Raw genomic sequence first — 25,248 nt, 5'->3', positions numbered from 1 at the left:
TGCCCTGTCGTCTTATTTGGCCGCGCTGCCAGCTGCCGATCACCGCTCGATATTGCTCAATGCCAATCACGTTACACCGCACTCATCTTACCACACATCCACTCTGGTCGGTTGCTCAAGTTGTACTGTAATACCCACATTGACTGCGAAGATTGTGCGTCTACGATTGCACTCTTACAACGACTTAGGAATATTGGTATTCGCGCCTTCCCGTGTTAAACTAGTGGCATAGAGGAGGCAGTGTACGATGATAGAGACAGCAGTGGCTTAGTTCTGTGTAGTTCGTCAGTTCACCGCTATGATCGCTCGTAAGCTCCCTATAGTGTACTAACCGGGAGCCTTGGTAGGTGCTTAACTGCGTGTCTTCTAGTGTTGTCGAAAATATACCTGAGGCCATTGTATATCTCTGTGTTCTTTTTTAATTACCTTACTATAATGAAGTGTAATTTACTTTAGCGAGTGGTGTGTATTACATACTTCCATTTTGTAAATCGAGAAACAGTGTAACCAAAGGGATGTCATTTCATAAATTCCCATCTGAAGTTGCAGCAAGTCAACAGTGGATTCAAAGTATTTCATGGCAAAGCAACGAGCCAGAGTCTCTTTGGACACCGAATAATAGCACTGCTATATGCCGAAGGCATTTCAGTGACACCGACTTCAGTATTAATCTTTCTATAAAGATACTGAACTCTTCTTCATCCATTTAAGGGGGAAAAGAGGGGATAACAATCTGATGGTTGTAAGGTCTTATATATATGCCATTGAGTCAATACTTCAGACTGGTCTGATAGTCGAAACATGGGAATGTTGAACTAATAATAGTAATATGTTTATTGCAGCCGAATTGGCCATTTAGTGTGTGAGGAACACGAATTTGCAAATCATATTTACAGGTCTTATACACTATGAAATGTCACCAGCGACCCTATTCTCATCTTACAGTTTAACACGTGGTATCTCTCACATTGGTCACCACACATTGCGTATGTACAGTTCGTGCCGATCTGGTGAAAACTTTGGATGTTGCACAGCCGTGCACTGAGAGTCTTGTCACTATGTGGCGGAGTTCGTATCTTCACTGCGTCCATTCAGGGCTTGTCATAGCGTCAGTAACGTTGAATTCCTCCCCTATCTTGCGTTTCTTCTTATGCAGTTCCCTCAGTAAGTCCTGGTAGGCTAACGTCGCTGGTAGTAAGAGCTTCAGTCGTAGCTGTTCTATAAAGAAAGGTTCTCTGGCCAATTCATACACGAACCGAGGGGGTGAGTATTTGGGAAGACAGGGTACCCTTTTAAAAAGTGTTGCCTTCAGCTTCTCTCTTTTTTCGAGGTTGGTCTTCTTCATATGTGTCCATATGTTTTCCAGTCCGTATGTTACGACAGGTTCAACTTTGAGTTCGAAAAGTCGTAGGGATGTTTCCATATAGAGTTTACGTATCGACTTGATGTAACTTATGGCTCTCGTCGCAGCACTAGCTCTGTCGGTTATGCGACGTGTGAATACGGTTCCCTGTGTCTCAAGGGCAACTCCCAGATACGAAAAGCTGGTGATTGACTTTAGCGGTATCTCACCAGTGTAGAAAGTGCCGCGTCTTCGCCCTCTTCTGAAGGTCATGGAGGCTGTCTTCCTTTCATTCAATGCCAGGTCGTTTTCTTGTGCCCTGTCTACCAACTGGTTGAAGGTTTTCTCCAAGTCGCCCTCAGAGGTTGAGGTCAATACCATGTCGTCTGCGTACATTAGAAGATTTATATTGTCGTGTTGTATTGTCTCGACGATGTCTGCTGTAGCTACGATGAAGAGTAAACGGCTTAGTGCGTCCCCTTGTAGTACCCCAACAGTTTCAATCAATCAGTCAATACTGATCTGCATTTAGGGCAGTCGCCCAGGTGGCAGATTCCCTCTTTGTTGTTTTCCTAGCCTTTTCCTAAATGATTTTAAAGAAATTGGAAATTTATTGAACATCTCAATTGGTAAGTTGTTCCAGTCCCTCACTCCCCTTCCTATAAATTAATATTTGCCCCAGTTTGTCCTCTAGAATTCCAACTTTATCTTCATATAGTGATCATTCCTACTTTTATAAACGCCATTCAAACTTATTCGTCTACTAATGTCATTCCACGCCATCTCTCCGCTGACAGCTCGGAACATACCACTTAGTCGAGCAGCTCTTCTTCTTTCTCTCAGTTCTTCCCAACCCAAACATTGCAACATTTTTGTAACGCTACTCGTTTGTCGGAAATCACCCAGAACAAATCGAGCTGCTTTTCTTTGGATTTTTTCCAGTTCTTGAATCAGGTAATCCTGGTGAGGGTCCCATACACTGGAACCATACTCTAGTTGGGGTCTTACTAGAGACTTATATGCCCTCTCCCTTACATCCCCACTACAACCCCTAAACACCCTCATAACCATGTGCAGAGATCGGTACCCTTTATTTACAATCCCATTTATGTGATTACCCTAATGAAGATCTTTCCTTATATTAACACCTAGATACTTACAATGATCCCCAAAAGGAAGTTTCACCCCATCAACGCAGTAATTAAAACTGAGAGGACTTTTCCTATTTGTGAAACTCACAACCTGACTTTTAACCCCGTTTATCAACATACCATTGCCTGCTGTCCATCTCACAACATTTTTGAGGTCACCTTGCAGTTGCTCACAATCTTGTAACTTATTTATCACTCTATAGAGAATAACATCATCCGCAAAAAGCCTTACCTCCGATTCCACTCCTTTACTCATATCATTTATATATATAAGAAAACATAAAGGTCCGATAATACTGCCTTGAGGAATTCCCCTCTTAATTATTACAGGGTCAGATAAAGCTTCACCTACTCTAATTCTCTGAGATCTATTTTCTAGAAATATAGCAACCCATTAAGTCACTCTTTTGTCTAGTCCAATTGCACTCATTTTTGCCAGTAGTCTCCCATGATCCACCCTATCAAATTCTTTGGACAGGTCAATCGCGATACAGTCCATTTGACCTCCAGAATCCAAGATATCTGCTATATCTTGCTGGAATCCTACAAGTTGAGCTTCAGTGGAATAACCTTTCCTAAAACCGAATTGCCTTCTATCGAACCAGTTATTAATTTCATAAACATGTCTAATATAATCAGAAAGAATGCCTTCCCAAAGCTTACATACAATCCATGTCAAACTTACTGGCCTGTAATTTTCAGCTTTGTGTCTATCACCCTTTCCTTTATACACAGGGGCAACTATAGCAACTCTCCATTCATCTGGTATAGCTCCTCCGACCAAACAATAATCAAATAAGTACTTCAGATATGGTACCATATCCCAACCCATTGTCTTTAGTATATCCCCAGAAATCTTATCAATTCCAGCAGCTTTGCTATTTTTCAACTTTTGTATCTTATTGCAAACTAGCTGATGTACCGGTGATTCGCTACGGAATTCTACATTGTATATAGAATTTAGGTTAGGTAGTGTACACGTTGCGAGCAAGATTGCATTTAATGGCATAGCGTTTAATGTTACCTACCCTAGAAACGCGATAGGGAAAGTCACCAAACGTCGTTTCTCATATGAAGACTGGGTTATGGAATTTTCATTGTAATGTTAGGCCCCTTGCCTACAATCAGTCACAATCAGGTTGGGGAGTTCTCATTATAATGGTAGACACTCACTCTCCACCTGCCCTTTTACATCGTCAGAAAGACTGTCTTAGTAGTTTTCCCAACTGAAATAAACATAGGTCATTACAATGACGTCAGTAAGAATGGCGCTATTAAAAGCAATGCTTTCGTCAGTAGTGATCGCTTTTGTACAGGTAAAGCATTCTTCATCTGTTTGGTAGTTGTTGGTTGGCATGTTGTATCTGCTGGATGTCAGATGTTAGCAGTATTTTACCTGTCAATTGCGAACGTTCGTCGGTTTGTCTTCTTGAATTAGATTCCTATCACATAATTCACCGTCCGTATCCACGTGCCAACATGTTCTTTAACTAACTACATAAATTTGTTAGAATAATAATAATATTTTATTGCAGCCAATGGCCAAAAGATATTTACATTAATACACAACATTAGTCATCTCTGCAGAAGGCTATCATCGATTCGCGCCGACAAGTACAGCTCGTGGCATGATATCGTTCACAGCTCTTACCACAAAGTTCACATACACAGTTCGTGTCCGGTTGATGGAATTTCTTTGTTTTACTCAGCTTGTAATGAAATCCGTGTATTGCAAAGCGTGTAACCATGTGTCTGAGCTCATATCCTCCTGCTTGCCAGTCTTTGTAAACCATTGCGTCCGTCGAGTAAAATTCGCTCCATATGTCTCTCTTCTTTGCTCGTAATTTCTCTATGAACTGTAGATATGTTGGTGTAGTTGGTAGTGGTAGGTGACAACGGACAACTTCTACATAGAAAGGTTCGCGGGTTAACTCATATACAAGCCTTGAAGGCGTATACTTCGAGACACAAAGTGCCTTTTTCAGAAACGCAGCTTTCACTTTTTCTAATTGCTCGAACTGTTTCATTTTTAGATGCGGCCATACAATTTCTAATCCATAGGTGATCACTGGTGACACTTTGAGGTCAAATATTTTCAGGGCTGTTTTGATAGATAACTTATTCAAATTATGTATGTCGTTGATGGCTCTGATTGCTGCATTTGTCCTGTCATTGATGTGGGTAGAGAAAACATTACCTTTAGTTTGTAATGTGACCCCCAAATACTTGAAGTTCGATACATTCTTTAGAGGTCTCCCATGTATATGAAACTCTGATGCTTTACCTTCTTTCCTAAATGTCATTGTTACTGTCTTTTCCTCATTTAACTGAAGTTCATTCTCTTCTGTCCATTTCACCAGCGCGTCAAGTGTATCTTGCAGTTTCTCGCTGGACCTCGAGGCAATCACGATATCGTCTGCATACATATATATGCTTGTTTCTTCAGGGATTACTTCTGTGATGTCCGCCGTAGCAATTATAAATAGTAGTGGGCTTCGTGGATCCCCTTGTAGTACACCGGTGGTTTGTTGAATTGGGTTGGACTTCGCTATTCCGTCACTAATTTCTATGCAGTTTGAGGCCAGTATGTTCTGAATTAGTCGTTTGAGACTTGCATTGCTTCTTATTAATCTGTCTAGTTTCTCCATTATAATTTTTCGGCTGATAGAGTCCAAGGCTTTGGAGAAGTCGACGAAAATGGTATACAGCTTGCCTCCCGCTCTAGTTGTACCTGCTTCGATATCATCCATTAGACACTTGATGGCCTGAATAGTGTTCTTCCCTCTTCTAAAACCGAATTGTTCTTCTGGCAGTTTGGAATCCACTTCTCTAGTAAGGCGTTGACATAAGAGTTTTGTTAGGATCTTTAGCATAGTACATTCGAGAGTGGCGCCTCTATAAGCGTTTGGGTCTTCAGTGCTTCCCTTTCCTTTATATATCATTTTGACTGTGGACTTTCTCCAGCTGCTTGGAATCGTTCCTTGCCTAATGCATTGGTTCAAGACATAAATTTGTCTTTTCGGTGTCTGAATGCGTATCCTCATTTAGCACATCTGCCAAACGTCCATCCCCTGTGTGTTTGAAAGTCTCACCACAGTACATGCATGAATATATTTCCTCTCCTGTGTGAGTGATATGTGTAAATACCTTATGGTGGAATGCGACCGCTGCAACTCACACGTACACAAAGACTGCTCAACCCTAACACAAGGAGAGTATGACATTCTGAAAAGGAGAAACCGGAAACTCATGTGGTTCTGCATCGCCTGTAAGCGTGTTGCCCAGATAAAAGAACACGGCTGCATAAACCTAATCGAAGATCTCCAAAAGAGGCTCGACAATTTGAGGGAATACTTGACCCAGCAAATGGAAACCGAGCTAGAAAAGCGAATCAGTAATGCCGTCAGGGCTGAGCTGGAAAACACGATGGGGGCCCACCGCCTATACCAAAAAGAACCAATGAACCAGAAGTAACCAAAAAGGGAAGGGAAGGAAGTGGAACCAACACCCAAATCAACCATGGAAGAGTCACAACTGCAGTCACAAAGCACAACGAAGCGGAGGAGACAATGCAACAAACCATGTCAGAGGACAAAGTGGTGCGCCACCAGATGGACCAGATGGAGGATATGAACAACAACGGCCAGGATGACAACGGACACAACAATGCGAATAGTGCAAAAGAAATAAATGACATCTCGCCAGCGGAACGGATAATAATGAACTCGTTCGTAACAGCAGCCAAAATGAGCACGAATGGAGAGAAAGGGAATGGCGATCGCGATAACACGTGGAAGAATGGTGGGAAAAGAAGAATGCAGAAAATGGACGAAGATAGTATTGTACACAAAACCTCAGACAACAGCGGGATAGACAAGTATAATACTCAGATGACATGGAAGCCTGGACCAACAGCTCCACAAAGGAGTAATATGCAAATCCGCCGTCCTAACGAAGCAAAAGCAGAAATACCGCCGAGAAAGGAATATGAGTTGGTGCAGGTAAAAACTCCAGACCTGGAATATGTCAATTTTCCGGAACAAGTTGCCAGCAAATCAAGTAGAAAGCAAACTAGATAGCAATACGCAATGATAAGCACAGGTCCAAGAGTTGAAGAATTGCAAGCGGCAAAGAAGAAAGCTTGGCTCTGTATGGGGCGTTTGAGCCCGCACACAACCTCCGATGTCATAAAGAAATACCTAGAAAACAGAGGAATCAAAGACGACATTACGTGTGAAGAAATAATAACCAATTACGACACGAAAGCTTTCAAAGTGGGGATTCCATTTGATCTAATGGACAGGGTATATGAAGATGAATTCTGGCCGAAAGGGATTACTATCAAACGTTTTCAATTTCGATCCTTTCGCCCCATACGAGACAATGGACGCTCCTTCGAATAATTCGGAAAAGAAAATAGTTGAAAGAAGGAACCAAAACTTAAAAGACGCTTCAAGATGTCTAAGAATCATGATGTGGAATATAGAAGGGCTAAAAGGTGCAATGAATATGTGCCAGGAAAACTTTCTATTAGGGAACAATATAGCAATTTTATTGGAAACATTCGTCACTGACGACTGGCAACACCCAGACTTCTATGGTTTTCATCTTACAGCTAGACAGGGAGAAAAAGGAAGACCTTCTTGGGGATAACTATCCTCATAAAACCACACCTAACCCCAATGTTATCAAAAAGGCAACAGAACCATACCCTACTACTGGAAATAGGCGGCCTCGTAATTATAGCCGCTTACTTCCAACCGAACATAACAGCGATCGACATAATGGACGAGCTAGGCCAAATGATCACTCAGAGCAAGCAAGATAAACCAATAATTAAAGCAGGTGACCTTAACTGCAGACTGGACATTCCGAATTACAAAACAAAGCTAGTCCTTGAGAAACTGGGAGAAGAAGGCTTCATCCTGCTAAACAACCCCACTATCTCTACATACATCTCACATAATGGAAAGATCACAATAGATATTGCACTTACGAAAGGACCAATAACAGGCATCATGACTACAATATGAACAACAAACCAAGCCGTGATTAGGAAACACTTACCAATTGAAATACGTATCCAAGGGGAGTGGAAAAACTACAGAAAGAGACAATTCACCCCCTTTCAAGGAAAATAGATGTTGAGAAAGTTAAAGATATGCTAGATTCAACTACACATCTAGACACATTAATAGATAATTCAAGATTGGATGATGCAACAGCAATAATAGAAGAAATCCTACAAAAGGCCGCCATTCCGCGGGCCACAAGAAGAACAAAGATATGGTTTGATAATGAGTGCTATAGGCTGAGGAGGGAGACCCTAGATAAATTGCAACAGTTAAGGCAGAACTTGAATAATCAAAGTCTAATATACATATACAATCAGAAGAGGAAACTCTACAAAAGAACACTGAAAGAAAAGAAACGCGCCTACTTAGAATCGGAGAGCAAGAAGCTAGCAGAGGAAGCCAAGAAAAATCCGTTCATTGCACTACACCCAAAGAAACAACAACAGACGCACTACATAGAGATGGAAATCTGGGAATCACGCTTTACTAAGATTCTCAACATCGAAGGTCCAGCGCACCCCAGAAAATATCTACATACCACTACTCCACATATACAATTAGACTGGGTACCCCTGACCATAGAGGAAACTAGAACCGCTATAGACAGCACCAAAAACAAGAAAGCCGCAGGTCCGGACGGGATCTATAATGAATATGTAAAAGACACTGCACACCTGCTAGCCCCTATATGGACAAAATTATATAACAAATGTATAGAAACTGCTTCCATTCCCGACCAGTGGAGAAAGTCAATTGTAAAAGTTCTATATAAAGGCAAAGGAGACCCAAGAGATCCCAATAAGTACAGAGGCATAGCACTGGAAAACTGCCCCTTCAAAATATTCACCAGGAAAAATAAAATAAAATAAAATAAGAATAAAAATAAAAATAAAGAATAAATAATAAAATAATAAAAATAAATGAGGAAATAAATGAGCATCTGCCAGAGATCCAAATTTGGTTTTAGGAAGGGACGATCTACCCTAAACGCTATTGAACTCCTGCTAAACCAAATCTGGGAAGCCTTAGAAGACAACGGAAAATATTACACCATCTTCATAGATTTTACTAAAGCTTTTGACCTGATAAACAGGAAGCTAGTGATAGACAAGCTTAAGGAGATGCTAGGCACGAACAACATATGGACCCATCTCATCACATCAATACTGCAATGGAACGAAGTACGAGTTTCGGATAACCTCACTCTATCAGATACAATAGCTCAATCAAACGGGGTCCTACAGGGTGACCCACTGAGTCCTTTGCTGTTTATAGTTGCAACCGCAGATATCCTAAGAATTACCCAAAAGGAGGGGGTATTTTCTTGCGCGTATGCCGATGATATTGTAATTGGCTCAAGAGACATAACAAAATTACAGGAAACTGTAAATGACGTCCAAAACTGGCGCTCCGAAAACAAGCTGTTCATAAACATCTCAAAAACAGACACCATGGTGTTCAGGAAAGGAGGGAGAGTACCCGCCTCAGCAGAGACCTTCCTTCGGGATAAAAAATTAAAGATAGTATCAGACTTCAAATATTTAGGCATCACCCTGCAATCGAGCGCATATTGTTTCACAAAACATGTCACAGAAAAGGCCACTCAAGCAATGATGGCAATGCACGAAATAAAAGACATTGGATCACTTAGTCTGGAGACAGCAATGTTGCTATTCAGAGTAAAAATTCTTCCAATAATGACTTATGGCATTGAAATTATCTGGACACATTTAACAACGAGGAACTTATCAACCTTGGAAAAGGTGAAAGCGAACTATATAAAGAAGGTGATAGGTGTATCAAAAACGACACGATCTAGACTTGTATATCTCCTCGCAAGGGAATCATTTCTCATAGAAGATCTCAGGACAAGTATGCCACTACCGAACACCGGTGCATCAAAGAAACTGCTAGCAAATCTGACGGAGAAGAGAGAAGAAGTCCAACCAGACTTCTATGGCACAGGGGCAATGATAGATCGCTCGTGGACAAAAGATAATTTTGAATTAAGACATGTAATTACAGGATTAGCAGTTCACAGTTTTCATCACCTACTCTGCAAATCAAAACACTTCCATGACCCCAGTATAGACTGTGAGTGCAAACTATGTGGAAAAACATGTGAACAGTACCACATTGAATTCTGTACAAGAAGAACAATGTCTATAAGTGATTATGCAAATATGTAACCCATCAATGTAACCTATATTCTCTGTTATGGCTATTTGGCTGCATTAAATATATTAAAAAAGCAATGCTTTCATATGAAATAGTCGATCAAATGAAAAACCACACATTTTATCACATTTAACAAACAGTACTACGCTGCCGATTTAACAGTCCAAAGTTCCAGAGCTGGAATGACAAAGCCGCAAACAGCTGTGATCCGTGAATACACTTCGTCTTATTTCGGCTGGGTGGGGGTGTTGAATAATGGAGATTCCCAGGGCAAAACTAGGCCCTATTACTGATCTGTTTTCTAGGAGTACCCGATGAGTCGGAAAAATCTCTTTTCACTACATAGGCGGCAGAAGAATCTATCTGACCTGGAGGTAATTTTTTCCTCCAAGCCAGAGGTGAAACCCCACTCTTCACTACTAATTTGGAATAAAATGAATGTAGAATTTAATAAAAGTGAAGAGGAAGAAGCTTCTCTTAAGAAACAGCTCTTTCAGGATTGAATTTTGAGTTATTTAGTGAATTGTGGTGCTATAATTTGGAATAGGCCTATATTGTAATTCTAGACCAAGTCAAACTACTACTACTACTACTACTACTACTACTACTACTACTACTACTACTACTACCACTAAGTAATCCTCTGCCTTAAGTATGCACACTACTCATTCAAACCAGCGCGTCAGAATAGGGATAGAATAGCTGGAATACTATGATGAACCAGTTTGTTACGTACCGGCATAATCAGAAAATGTATGAACCAGAGGAATGGCATGGTAAAGAAGAAAGTTTTCCAACTACTCAGCTATTTCTCGCCAATATTCAGTCAGACTGTTATACGCAGCAGTAATCTCATCTATCTGAGTTGAGCGGCAGCATAAGAGACAAGGAAAATCACAACAATCAATGGTCAATGTAATGTTATTGTTGATCAATGTTATGCACTTTCAATATTGTACGCCTTCACATTTAGTTTTATTCCGAATCTGAAATACCACTGTTATCATAGTCGGTACGGTAAAACTGAATAAAACATAAATGGTCGGATTTTGTATTCTCTATAACTTTTGTTACGTAGTACTTTTCGATAGGACCAATGACATAGGTATTTAAAAATTAAATTTTAAACGCCTTCCCCTAAACTACAATTTTATCCAGGGCGAATAAAATTGTTTATAACTTATACTGTAGTTTCTTATTCCCCGACTCTGTATATCGACTTTCATTAAATTCTGTTAACCTATTTTCTCGTGGCTCGGCATTGATATGGACTTGGCAACAAAAACACAAATTCATGAATATCTGTGTTATCAAAGCAGGTACGGTAACAATATATGACATAAATGATCGGAAATTTAATTCTATATAACTTTCGTTGTGTAGTATTTATCGATAGGACCACTAATAATATAAATATTTGAAAATTAAAATTTAGGCCTTAACCTAAACTACCATTTCACTCAGCGCGAGTGAAATTATTTATAGCCTAGATTGTAGTGGCTCATCCCCCGACTTCACATACCGATTTTCATTAAATTCTCTTCAGCCGTTTTCTCGTGATGCGTGTAGATACATACATACAGATAGACAGACAGACAGACAGAAATTACGGAAAAGTAAAAAATTGCATTTCCTTGCTACTATGGACATGACCGACGCACAAATACCATTATTTTCAAATTCTGAGCAATGTACAGACAAAACTCTTATTATATATAGATATCATTGTTATCATATGTAAATTTTAATACTTCTTTCGCATTAGTCACGTCCTCTATCTGTACATTATCCTTGTAACCAACAATCATTACATACTGCTGACTGAATACTTCTGTCTTTTGAAGATCCTCACATGGGTTACACACTCTCCTTGTTCATTAATTATTCCTGAAAAATCCTTCTTGGAACCTGTTTCTGCCTTAAAGTACCTATACATACAATTCCATTTTTCCCTAAAATTTGTATGACTGTCAATTATGCTTGCCATCATGTTATCCTTAGCTGCCTTCTTTGCTAGATTCAATTTCCAAGAAAGTTTATTCAATTTCTCCTTACTTCCACAGCCATTTCTAACTCTATTTCTTTCCAATCTGCACCTCCTTCTTAGTATCTTGATTTCTCTATTATAATAAGGTGGGTCTTCATTATTCCTTACCACCTTTAAAGGTACAAACCTGTTTTCACATTCCTCAACAATTTCTTTAAACCCATCCCAGAGTCTGTTTACATTCTTATTTACCGTTTTCCACCGCTCATAATTACTTTCTAAAAACTGCCTCATGCCTGCTTTATCAGCCATATGGCACTGCCTAAAAATTCTACTTTTAAAACCTTGTGTCACATTTATTTTTAACTACGACATAAACAGCTTCGTGATCACTAATACCATCTATTACTTCGGTTTCTCTAAAGAGCTCATCTAGTTTTATCAGCACCACGTCCAGGATATTTTTCCCTCTAGTTGGTTCCGTCACTTTCTGAATCAGCTGTCCTTCCCATATTAGCTTATTTGCCATTTGTTAGTCATGCTTTCTGTCGTTCGCATTTCCTTCCCAATCGACATTTGTTGAATTTAGATCTCCCGCTACAGTCACATCCTTTCCATGTCGTTTCACACATAGCTGATTATCTTATCAAATTATTCTGAATTCGTGTCAGCGCTACCCATTCCCGGCCTGTACACTCCAAAGACATCAAGTTGTCTATTATCTTTGGAAATGAGCCTTACACCTAGAATTTCATGTGTCTCATCTTTAACTTTTTCGTAGCTTACAAATTCTTCTTTCACCAGAATGAATACTCCCCCTCCCACCATTCCTACCCTATCGCTACGATACACACTCCAGTCCCGTGAGAAAATGTCTGCATCCATTATATTATTTCTCAGCCATGATTCAACTCCTAATACACTATCTGGTAAATATATATCTATAAAATTACTTAATTCTATTCCTTTCCTTACAATACTTCTACAGTTCAACACAAACATTTTTATGTTATCGCCACTTGACTTTCAGATCTCTGTACGCTTATCACCGCTCCCTGGATATCTCCGTTTCCCTGAACGCTCCCTATTACCCTTCCAAACAAATTGCCTAACTTATACGTGCCACTGCGGTTTAAATGAAGGCCATCTGAGCGCAGATCCCTACCTTCTACCCACCCATTAGGATCTAGAAATTTCACTCCCTGTTTTCCACATACCCACTCCACAGTCTCATTTAAATCCCCAATCACCCTCCAGTCAGTATCCCTCCTACACAGTATTGCACTGATAATAATCTCCGCATTCTTAAACTTCAACCGTGCTGCATTTACCAGATCCCACACATCCCCAACTATGTTGGTACTTATACCAGCTTGCCTTACGTTGTTGGTACCAACGTGAAACACTACCACGTTCTCCTTCCCCTCCTCCTTCTCTTCTACATTTCTCAGCATCTGCTTCAATCCTTCAATCTAATTCCTGAATAACACTCTACTCTGGTTCCGTTTCCTCCGCACACTTTCCCCATGACCCCATGAAATCCCACATGACCAGACCCTCAACCCTACCCACCTCCTTTGATCCCGTCCCCTCCTGGTCAGCCCTATCTTTCCTGATACCCGCAGAAGATTCTTCCTTCCCCTTTTCTGCCTCTCATGACCCTCTTCCACCTGTCTTTTCATATCCTCTAGTCTATATTTCCCTCTCCTACCTTTTCCCTTCCTCCTACTTCCACACATCTCAGCAACAGTTCCCTGTTCCTCACCTTCCCTTTCTTGCTCTACCTGAAGTGGCTCGTACCGATTTCTCAGAGACACCTGTCCTGAATTCGCGCACATTTCAAACTTGCAGTTTCCTGCAATCACCTTCCCCTTAGAACATTAGACCACCTGTTTTCTACAGTTCCCCCTTTCCTTCACATCCCTCTTTTACAACTGCTGTAACCAGTGGCGAAGCTTGGGGGGAATCTAAGAGTCTCAGATTCCCCAGACGAAATACGAATAATAAATTATTGATATAAGGCACGAAAATTATGTCTATTAAACTTAATAGACTTCATGGCTCTCCAATCTGCCGCGCTACTCGCAGAGCAATGACCCTAGCCGTTGAGTCTGGCTTCAACCAGACTCTTACCTTTCTGCTAGTGGGCGGGACTTGTACTGGTTGCTATGACAACGTATGACGTCATGCAGCGGTAAGTGCTCGCTTTGAAACCTAGCTGGGAGTCTAGTCTCCAAGTCGCGAGTTACGAGTTAATGTTTAGGTTCTGATCTGTTGATCTGTGAAGTTTACAACTTATTATTAGTGGTCTGTGTTTTGTGAAGAGTTGCCAGTATTTTTTAAATCCGTGTATAATGAATGAAAATAATGATCTTATTACATACTTGCTTCGAACTCCATTTTCTTCTTTGTCTTTCGAAGAAAAATGTGCCCTGAAAGACAAGCGGCCACAGCCATTATTGAAAATTGTGCAAAAGGATGGAAACCAAATAAGAACTTTCCAGTCCCAATGGTATAAGGATTATACATGGCTTACAGCAAGTGTGACAGATTGTAAGTTTTATTGTTAATTTGCATATTATTTGGAGGTGATAGTGAATGGAATGAGGGTGGCATCAGTACCCTAACAAATTTTCATAGAAGAGCACGTAAACACCAGATTTCAAAAGGACATATTCAGAACAGTGAGCGTTTTCTTCTTCTCGGCAGGAGTAGAATAGAACATGCGATATCAGAAGCGGCTCGTCTTGCAGCTCTAAAGCATAATGAGTTAGTAAATCATAATAGACGGGTTATTGGCAGGTTAGTTCAAGTGGTGTGTTTTCTCGGAAAACAAGAACTTCAATTCCGTGGGCATGACGAGAGTAGTGACTCCGTAAATAAAGGTAACTACCTCGAGACCTTTGAATTGCTATCACAAGAAGAACAATTCATGAGAGAGCATCTGGGAGCAACTTCAGGATTTAAAGGAACTTCGAGTGACATTCAAAATGAACTTATTGACTGTGTAACTCAAGTGATGAATGAAGAGATTCAGAAATAAATTTCTATTTGTGAATTTGTATCAGTTCAGGCGGATGAAACATTAGATATATCTTGTCAGAATCAGATGAACATTATATTTGGGTATTGTGTTGGTTATAACGTTCACGAGAGGTTTGTGGGGTTCTACGACGTCTCAAAAGATAAAAGTGCCACTGGACTGTCAGCCGTAATATTGGATGTATTAAAAAAATGGGGCGTAGAAAAGAAGTTAATATGTCAGACTTACGACGGGGCTTCCGTAATGGCGGGTTCTACAGGGGGTGTTCAAACTATCGTAAAGCAAGTTTGCCCACATGCAATGTTTATACATTGCTATGCACATAAGCTTAATTTGGTACTCTTGTATGGAGCAAAAGCTATAAAGAAAGTGCGTCTCTTTACTTATGATTTGACTGCCTTCCATACATATTTCAACAAGTCATCAAAGAGAACTCAAGTCCTAAGAGGTAAAGGCTTTCAACTTCCCCCGGCATGTACGACACGTTGGAACTTCCACTCCAGAGCAACACTGACAATAGCATCCCATTTCAAGGACTTGAAAGAAGCTTTTACACACATTGTTGATAAAGATGAAGAATGGGATGGCGAATCTGTTAATGGTGCTATGGGACTGGTTAAGAGATTAGATGACCCTAATTTCCTCTTCCTGTTGTGCGTTTTCAACAAGATATTTTGCTACACGGATCATTTATTCAAGGTGCTGCAAGCAAAACGCACATCTAATGTAAATATCTGCAACCATGAGATAAAGCAAACCATAAATAACTTAAAAAATCTGAGAAATGAAGAAACAGTGAATGAATGCATAGACACCAGCAAAGCTCTCAATACCGCAATGGCAACAGAATCATTTGTAGTGCCAACCCTCACAGCATTAGCATATGAAATAATTGATACCACCGTGGTACAGATGGAAATACGGTTCTGTGACTTTGAAAACTTTCATTTTGCAGAATTATTGGATGAGAATCAATTTAAGGCTTACAACACAAGTTTTCCCTCAATGAAAATGAAACAACTCCTGAAGATGTACCCTTTTTTCGAAAGTGAACAACTGACAAAATGAACTTGTGAATGTGTACTCTGATGAAGCTAAACATCTACCTCCACAAATACTGCTAAAATATATGTTGGATAATGGTCTGGACAACGTTTACGAACACACAACACGTTTGGTTCGTTTAGTTCTCACATTTCCAGTGACAACATGTTCGAGTGAAAGAAGTATGAGTGCTCTAAAACGCATAAAAACCTTCCTGAGGAATTCAATGACAAACAGTAGACTATGTAATTTAAGTACACTTGCGATAGAGAAATCTCTATTGCACGAACTGTCAAATAATCAGAGCTTCAGGGACCGTGGCATTGATGCATTTGCAGAGAGAAAGGAGCGCCGCATACACTTGCTGTATAAAAGAATTTAAGGTAAGCTTGAACAATATTCTTAGTTTCCCCAAGTAATATAGCTAGCTTCGCCACTGGCTGTAACCTGCACATTGTTTTAGGGAGGGCTACCTTCCTGTCTTCTGTGAGAATCCTAATTATCTCCCTTAAACTCTCCAACTCATCCCTCATACCCCTCAATGCCTCGCCACAACCACAGTTCCTACACTTGCACTCTTTAGTCATTCTGTACGAAAAAATGAAAAGAAAAGGAAAAATACAATAACTTGCTTTGTGCGAAAAAATGAACGGAGAGAAATATTGTCTAGGATAGTACTCAAAGGTCACACGACGATAAGGTAATTAATATACCACTACACTACAATAGTATTTAGTTGTACTCTATTTTTATCCTACAACACCCTAACAGATAAAAACTAATGTTAATTACTGAATACCGAAAGGAATACATAAGAATTACACAATTCTATACTGCAGTTAAACGTATCCTAATTACAACAACAGAATTTTAGTAAGAGAGTTTCTAAATACCTCTACTGTACTACACAAATATTTTACAATAATAAAATTAGCATGCTAATTTCTAATGAGATATTACTCTTATACTACTGTACAAAACACTACAATAATTTTAAACTACGTTCAGACGTATCCCAATTACAATACCGGTAACGTGTGCCACTACTAAGCACAACAGAAATTGAAACTGCAAGTTTGAAATGTGCACGAACTACTGTACTCGAAGATCACCAACAAAGCTAAATGCCTAGACAGATTATTATTAGTACTATGCACTAATAGATACACACAAAGATACACACGAATATAGCAGGTAAGATACTGTACTATCTAAATATACCGCATCTGCACTACAATTCTAATTGAAAATGTGGTTATATGACTTTTACCACTGGTGGATTACTATTATATTCCCTACTACGCGGGACGGGGAACATACGTGGCCTTAAATTCCGAAAAATAAGAGGTTGTCTTTAATAATTTCTATCAAAACTTCGCCGGGGGCTTGAACTGTAATATTATTACGATAGGTCCGGTAGAAATTTGATTATTAACTTTTAATCGATGTATGAACGAAGGTGCAAAGTACAGTACAAAGTAGTTTGAAAGTAATCGGCTGATTTTATATTCATTTACACAACTACCATGTGTATGTAGCCCGTACTCTTTGATCTCGTCCGAATGTATCAACAATCTTCAACAATCCAAAAACTGTTCAGTACCGTAATTATCCAGTGAAATTACCGTGTATTCTCTTTAACTTATTTTTAAATCTAAGTTTATAGGCGTATCGTGTATTTAATTTAATAAATTATTACCTTCGTGATAGTTTGAACATATATCAATACGAAATACCGGAAAAGTTGCGGCGGATACTACGGTACTATTCCTTATGATAATCTGCCCTTGTAAGTACTATACCAACGAACCTACAGATATTTACAAATATTTTTAAAGTTAATATTAATCCCTAAAGTAGTTCTTAAATCTAAATTCGAAACAAGGTACACCTAGCTAGTCTACTTAACCTTGAAAACGTAATTTACTAAGACCAACTGAATTACTTGTTATGAAATTTAAATACATATAACTACTCCCAATTTCTACCAACAAGCACTAAACACCAATATATAAAGATCACAAAACGAATCACGCACAAACAAAATTAAGCTATTTCAATAGGTTTTAACTACCAACATATAGAATTGGCCTCGGGAAGGACATACGGCCGTAAAACAGGGCAAATCCACATATGCGGCACAGTTCGCACCAGCGACCTCACAGATGTGGGAAAAGCGGGGGAAGAAAAAAGAAAAAAAGATTAGGCTTACTATTAGCTTGCGGAATCCGCACGAATCCACCACTCTTGCTTGGATCCAAGGACACTCATTTCCTTTTTAGGTATTCTACCAGTAGCGTAGCCAGGATTTCAGTTTGTGGGGGGGGGGCATTCATCCAGAATTTTATTTTGATAGGTGTCCAAACTTCCAGAATTTAGGTGGTGTAGAATACCTAAAAAGGAAATGAGTGTCCTTGGATCCAATTAAGAGTAGCGCATTCGTGCGGATTCCGGAAGCTGATAGTATTCTTCTTCTTCTTCTTCTTCTTCTTCTTCGTCTTCTTCGTCTTCTTCTCCCACTTTTCCCACATCCGTGGGATCGCGGGTGCGAACCGTGTCGCAGATGTGGATTTGGCCCTGTTTTCCGGCCGGATGTTCTTCCCGACGCTAACACTATATGGAGGGATGTAATCACTGTTGTGTGTTTCTTTAATGGTTGGGGGTGTGGTATGTTGTCTGAATATGAAGAGGAAAGAGTCGCGACAAACACCCAGTACCAGAGCCAGAAGAATTAATCAGACGCGATTAAAATCCTCGACCCGGCCGAGAATCGAACCCGGGACCCTCTGAATCGAAGGCCTCAACACTTACCATTCAGCCAATGAGTCGGACACCGGAAGCTAATATAAATATACAATATATATAAAACGCTTAATAAAAGTACATTCGTTGAAACTCGCGGGGTGTCTGGACTCCTTGGGTGACACCCCTCCACCCCAACTGCTACCTTTGTATCTCCCATCCCAACATAACTGCAGCAATTCTTATACTCAGAGTACAAGTGAAATGAATGCAAGAATAAACAGTTTGAGTAAAGATGCAATATTCTGGTTTAGAATAAATACTATCAATCACTACATATCTGCTTTTAGAGCAGCCCAGGTGGCAGATTACCTATCTGTTGTTTTCCTAGCCTTTTCTTAAAGACGGTCATGTGATAAGCAATAAAGAAGTGGCATTTTATACAAATAAAGCGGCAAAGAAATACACACACACTCACACACACGTCGAATACAGGTTTCTCGTCTTTCTTGTCCATGGCTAGATGATGAAGCCAAGAGAATGATAGCCCACTCGTTATTTCGACATCATACACAAACCCTAGATGACACAGACTTCGAATATTTACGCATCTTAAGAAATCGCACAAAGCAGTTAATCAGAAATAAAAACTGTATATATTTCCGGAATTTAGCTAACAACTTAAATTCTAATCGCGCATGGGGACAACTTAGATCTCTGGGAATAGGAAAAACAACAGAGACAGACAACTCTCGACATTCCACTTGACGTCCTGAACGGTTACTTTAGTAGAATAAATATTCAACCTACCCCAATTAACTGCATCGACTCACCGCCCTCCCTTCCAGTCAATCCATCATTCACATTTCACAGTGTCACAGAAAATCAGATTAGAAAGGCTTTGTACTTGATTAAATCAAAGGCTACAGGTATAGATGATATGACCTAACATTATGGGTGCTGCCCTGCTTATACTGACGCACATACTGAACTACTGTTTACTAAACGGTACTTTCCCTACTGTCTGGAAGACAGCCAAAATTATACCGGTACCTAAGAGTTTAGACCTACAATCACCCTCTGACTATCGTCCCATGTCCATACTCCCTGCGCTTTCTAAAGCCTTTGAACGTTTAGTATACGAGCATGTTCTGCAATCTATATGAGTATAAAATGAGTTTTGTCTGTAAATTGCTCAGAATTTGAAAATAATTGTATTCTGCATCGGTCACGTCCACAGTAAAAAAGAAATGCACTTTTTACTTTTCCGTAATGTCTGTCTGTCTGTCTGTCTGTCTGTCTGTCTGTCTGTCTGTCTGTCTGTCTTTCTGAATTGACACGCATCACTAAAAACCGCTACAGAGAATTTAATAAAAATCGGTATACAAAGTCGGGAAATAAGTCGCTACAATCGAAAACATAAATAATTTTATTCACGCTGATAGAAATGGTAGTTTAGGGGAAAGCCTTAAATTTAATTTTCAAATATTTATGTTATTAGTGGTCCTATCTTAATAAAAATTGGTATGGAAAGTATCTAGGCTATAAATAATTTTATTCACGCCGAGTGAAATGGTAGTTTAGGGAAAGGCTTAAAAATTAATTCTTAAATATTTACGTCATTAGTGGTCCTATCTCATTGAAAACTGGTATAAGCAGTCGGATAATGAGCTACTACAATCTAGGCTATAAATCATTTTATTCACGCTGCATGAAATGGTAGTTTAGGGGAAGGACTAAAATTTAATTCTCAAATATTTATATTATTAGAGGTCGAATCGGTAAATATTACATAACCAAAGTTATGTAGAATTAAATTTCTTACCACTTATGTCTTATACATTCTTACCGTGCCGGCTATGATAGCACACATATTCATGAATTTGTATTTTTGTTGCTAAGTCCATACCAACGCCAAGCCACAATAAAATGGGTAAACAGAATTATTGAATGAAAATCGGTACGGTATATAGACTCGGGGAATACGAAACTACAGTCTAAGCTATAAACAATTTAATTCACTCTGGATGAAATTGTAGTTTAGGGAATGGCGCCTAAAATATAATTTTTAAATACCTATGTTTTCGGTCCTATCCAAAAGTACTACATAACAAAAGTTACAGAGAATACAATTTCCGATCATTTATGTTTCATTCAGTTTTACCGTACCGACTATGACGAGTGATTTTTCAGATTCGGAAGAAAACTAAATGTGAATGCCTACAATATCGAAAGCGCATGACATTGATCAACAATAACATTACATTGACCATTTTTTGTTGTGGTGTTCTTAGTCTCTTATGCTGCCTCTCAGCTCCGATAGATGGGATTGCTGCTGCGGACCGAGTATAATAGCCTGACTGAATATTGGCGGGAAATAGCCGGGGAGTTAGAAAACTTTCTTCTTTAGCATGCCATTCCTCTGGTTCGTACACTTTCTGATACAACTGGTACGTAACACACTGGTTCTTCATAGTATTCCAGTTATTCGATCCCTATTCTGACGCGCTGTTTTGAATGAGCAGTGTGCATACTTAAGGCAGAGGCGGACTTAGTTGTAGTAGTAGTAGTAATAGTAGTATGGCCTGTTCGATGATAACAATTTAGGCCTATTCCAAATTATAGCACAACAATTCACTAAATAACTCAAAATTCAACCCTGAAAAGAGCCGTTTCATACGAAAAGCTTCTTCCCCTTCACTTTTATTAAATTCTACACTCATTTTATTCCAACTTAGCAGTGAAGAGGGAGTTTCTCCTCTGGCTTGGAGGAAAAATTTGCCTCCGAGTCAAAGAGATTTTTCCGCGGCCAGTGCAGTGAATTGATATTTTCAGACTCATCGGGTACTCTAGGAAACAGATTGGTAAAAGGGCATATTTTTTGCCCTGTGAGTCTCCACTATTCGACACTGTCCCCGCCGAAAAGAGACAAAGGGTGTTCACGAATCACGGCTGTCTGCAGCTTGGTCATTCCAATTCTGGAACTTTGAACTGTTAGATTGGCAGTGTAGTCCTGTTTGTTAAAAGTGAGAAAATGTGTGGTGTTTCATTTGATGAGTATTCCATATGAAAGCATTGCTTCTAATCGTGCCATTTCTACTGACGTCATTGTAATGTATGTTCCTTTCGGTTGGGAAAACCACTAAGACAGTCTTTCTGAGGATGTAAAAAGGCAGGTGGAGAGTGAGTGTCTACCATTGTAATGAAAACTCCCAACCTGATTATGTCTAATGTTATGCAAGTGGATCTACCATTACAGTGAAAACTCCCTAACTCAGTCTTCATACGAGAAATGTTTGGTGACTTCCCTGTCGTTTTTCTAGGGTAACGTTAAGAGCTATGCAATTTAATACAATCTTGCTCTCAACGTGTTCACTAGAATTCCGTATACAATGTAGAATTCTGTAGCGAAGTACAGGTACATCAGCTAGTGCCTAAATAAAAATGCTCTTTTGGACCGTTTGCAATCTGGATTTAAGACGGGTCACAGTATCGTGACAGCACTTTTGAAGGTTACTGAAAACATTGGAAACGCTATGGACAAACGACTGATCACTATACTTATCCTTCTTGACTTCAGTAGCGTCCTTGACACTATAGTAATTCTGACTGTGATAAAGAAAATGGGAATGCTAAATTTCGACCTGGCTGCGCTTAAGGTTTTTAGTTCTTATTTGACTAACCGTCCACAGTGTGTAACAGTAAACGATAAGGCCTCTAAATGGAAAATGAAACTTAGTGTTTCTCCACAGGATAGTATTCCAGGGCCCCTAATGTTCTGTATTTATATCAGTGACATACCATCTGTGGCAGGAAATAACACACACCACCTCTATGCTGACGATCTTCAAATATATCGACACTGCAAGACAAGATATCATCAATAACCTCCGATGACTCAGTGTATATGCACAACGGAACTATCTTATACTAAACCGCACAAAATCACAGGCAATCATAATTGGATCACGAAAATTACTGATCTGCTCAAACAATGTCGCAATCCCGCCTATCCTACTGAATGGTAACTTTATTTCCTACAGTTAAACGGTTAAAAACCTCGGCGTAATGATGAATGAAACAGTTGATTGGTCTGATCACACGAAAGAATAACCGCACGTAAAATATTTTTGGAGTTCTTCACCCACTTAAACGGCAGAAGGATGTATTTGCATTTGAGCTACAGGCCAAACTAATACAGTCACACATTCTCCCTATTCTTGATTATTATGACGTTGTTTTTGTTGACATGACAAGAAGAAAAACACTTAAACTTCAACGAGCACTGAATTCCTGCCTGCCATTTATTTACAATATCGGGTACGATGTTCATATCACCACATACTATCAGGCTGTCACATGGCTGATGACTGATAAACGTCGGCAGCTACACACTTTAACGATGGTGTTTAGAGTGGTAGCTGAGAGTCAGCCACTGTATATTTCTTTTAAATTCATCTTTTTATCATCATTTCACAACTTAAATACACGTTCTATATTAATTCTTTATATTCCACACCACCGCACAAGTAAAATTAATAGATCATTTGTGGTGACTTTCGCCAGATTATGGAATACCCTGCCAGCTCAGGTCAGAGAAACTAGCTTTTTTAAAATCACGATTTAAGGTCACCTGCCGAGACTACCTGCTGAGGACAGCTAACTGAATGGTTGAAGTATGAATGTGTGCGTGCCGAGGATTAATAATTTTTAAGAGTGTTTAATATTAATAAGTTTTATTATTAATTTAGTAATTTATTTAAATTTATTTTCAATTCTATTATGTAGTTTTAACTATTTTAACTATCCCAGTATTTTATTTAAGATTCTGATTAGTATGTGGTTAAGTGTACGAGGGGGCCTGGAGCCCGAACTTCGCCACTGTACAGAACGCACTAATAAATAAATAAATAAATAAATAAATAAATAAATAAATAAATAAATAAATAAATAAATAAATAAATAAATAAATAAATAAATAAATAAATAAATAAATAAATAAATAAATAAATATAGAATGTCAAGCGTATGGGTATAGATATTTTGTTGGTAAAGAAAAATACACGCCACAACATATGCTAGGTATTGTTTACCTTTTCCTATTAGTTTCCCTCGCGGTTAGGGCCACGTAGCTCTGAGCTTGTATCCGGGAGATAGTGGATCCGAACCCCATCGTCGGCAGCCCTGAAAATGTTTTCCCGTGGTTTCCCGTTTCACGCCAAGCAAATGCTGGAGCTATACCGTAATTATTAAGGCCACGGCCGCTTCCTTCCCACCGTTGCCATAAGACCTATCTGTGTCGGTGCGACGTAAAGCAAATTGTTAATTACTTTCCCTCGCAAACCTGGGATACAGAATAGTATATTTACAAAGGTTTTATGAGGAACATTTATTAAGGCGTACGTTTTCCAACTGTCCAAAATGCACGAGGCCGGACAGAAGAACTACTTGGAAGCTAAAGAGCCTTACAGGGGTGTTGCTTCCTTCTCTGTTCAATTTTTCAAACCAAACTCAATGGCGTGAAAGCCCCGAAGCGCCATTGCCTACCAAGTGACCGCTGTTCAGCCAGGATGCCTGCAGATTACGTGTCATGTGGTCAGCACGACGAATCCTCTCCGCCGTTATTCTTAGCTTTCTAGACCGCGGCCGCCATCTTATTGTCAGGTAGCTCCTCAATTATAAAAACTTGGGCTGAGTGTACCTCGAACCAGCCCTCAGATCCAGGTAAAAATCCCTGACCTGGCCGGGAATCGAACTCGGGGCCTCCGGTAAAAGGCAGGCACGCCACCCCTACACCGCGGGGCCGGCTGGTTACTTTTAAGTCTCTTTATTTTAGAATTTGACTTATGGCATCTTGCATTCGATTCCCGGCACTGACAGAGTTAAGAAAGGCAAGGGATGGGGAAGATACGGCCTTGTTTTGGGGTGCAGTAGCGTTGGCCTTGAGTATCCGGTAATCGAAGTATCTACGACTTGGAAGGTAGTCACCTTCACGAGGTGTAGTACTATAGTGGTTCCTTTTTGTAAGAAGACAAATTCAATGAAGATTCTACTTCCTCACAAACGAAGAACGATATTACCAATTTTACGAACAGTTTCAATAATGCAGCCGGTTTATGTTAAGAGTACAGAAGCTATGATTGTACATGGTAACAATCAAACCATCAATATCTACTGACAGTCCGTCACCGCACTCGGTAGGACCGGCTTTCTTTCAATATCCACCGGGCGAGAGGGGCGCTTAGCTGTGTGCTTGCATCCGGGAGAAGGTGGGTTCAAACCCCACTGTCGGTAGCCCTAAAGATTGTTTTCCGTGGTTCCCCATTTTCACACCTGGCAAATGCTGGGATTCTACCTTAATTAAGGCCACGGCCGCTTCCTCCCCACTCTTAGCCCTTTCCTTTCCCATCGTCGCCATAAGACCTACGGTGCGACGTAAAGCAAATTCTAAATAAAAATTAAAAAATCTTTTCACAACCCTTTCCAAGGAAAAGTTGTATCCTCGCTACTGGCCTGGATACTGAAATTATTTTGTGGGTACGCCACTGCATCCATTCACCATTTAAGGCACAAGATGAGCCCGATGATTAATTCGATACTCAAAGTACACCACCATAAATGATGCGGTTATGGCTCAAAAGTATAAGGAAATGTAACGGACGGGATCTGGTGTTTTAAGTAGAATC

The sequence above is a fragment of the Anabrus simplex genome, chromosome 8, assembly GCF_040414725.1.
Source record: "Anabrus simplex isolate iqAnaSimp1 chromosome 8, ASM4041472v1, whole genome shotgun sequence".
In the NCBI taxonomy this organism is placed as follows: domain Eukaryota; kingdom Metazoa; phylum Arthropoda; class Insecta; order Orthoptera; family Tettigoniidae; genus Anabrus; species Anabrus simplex.
This window is presented reverse-complemented; position numbering follows the sequence as displayed.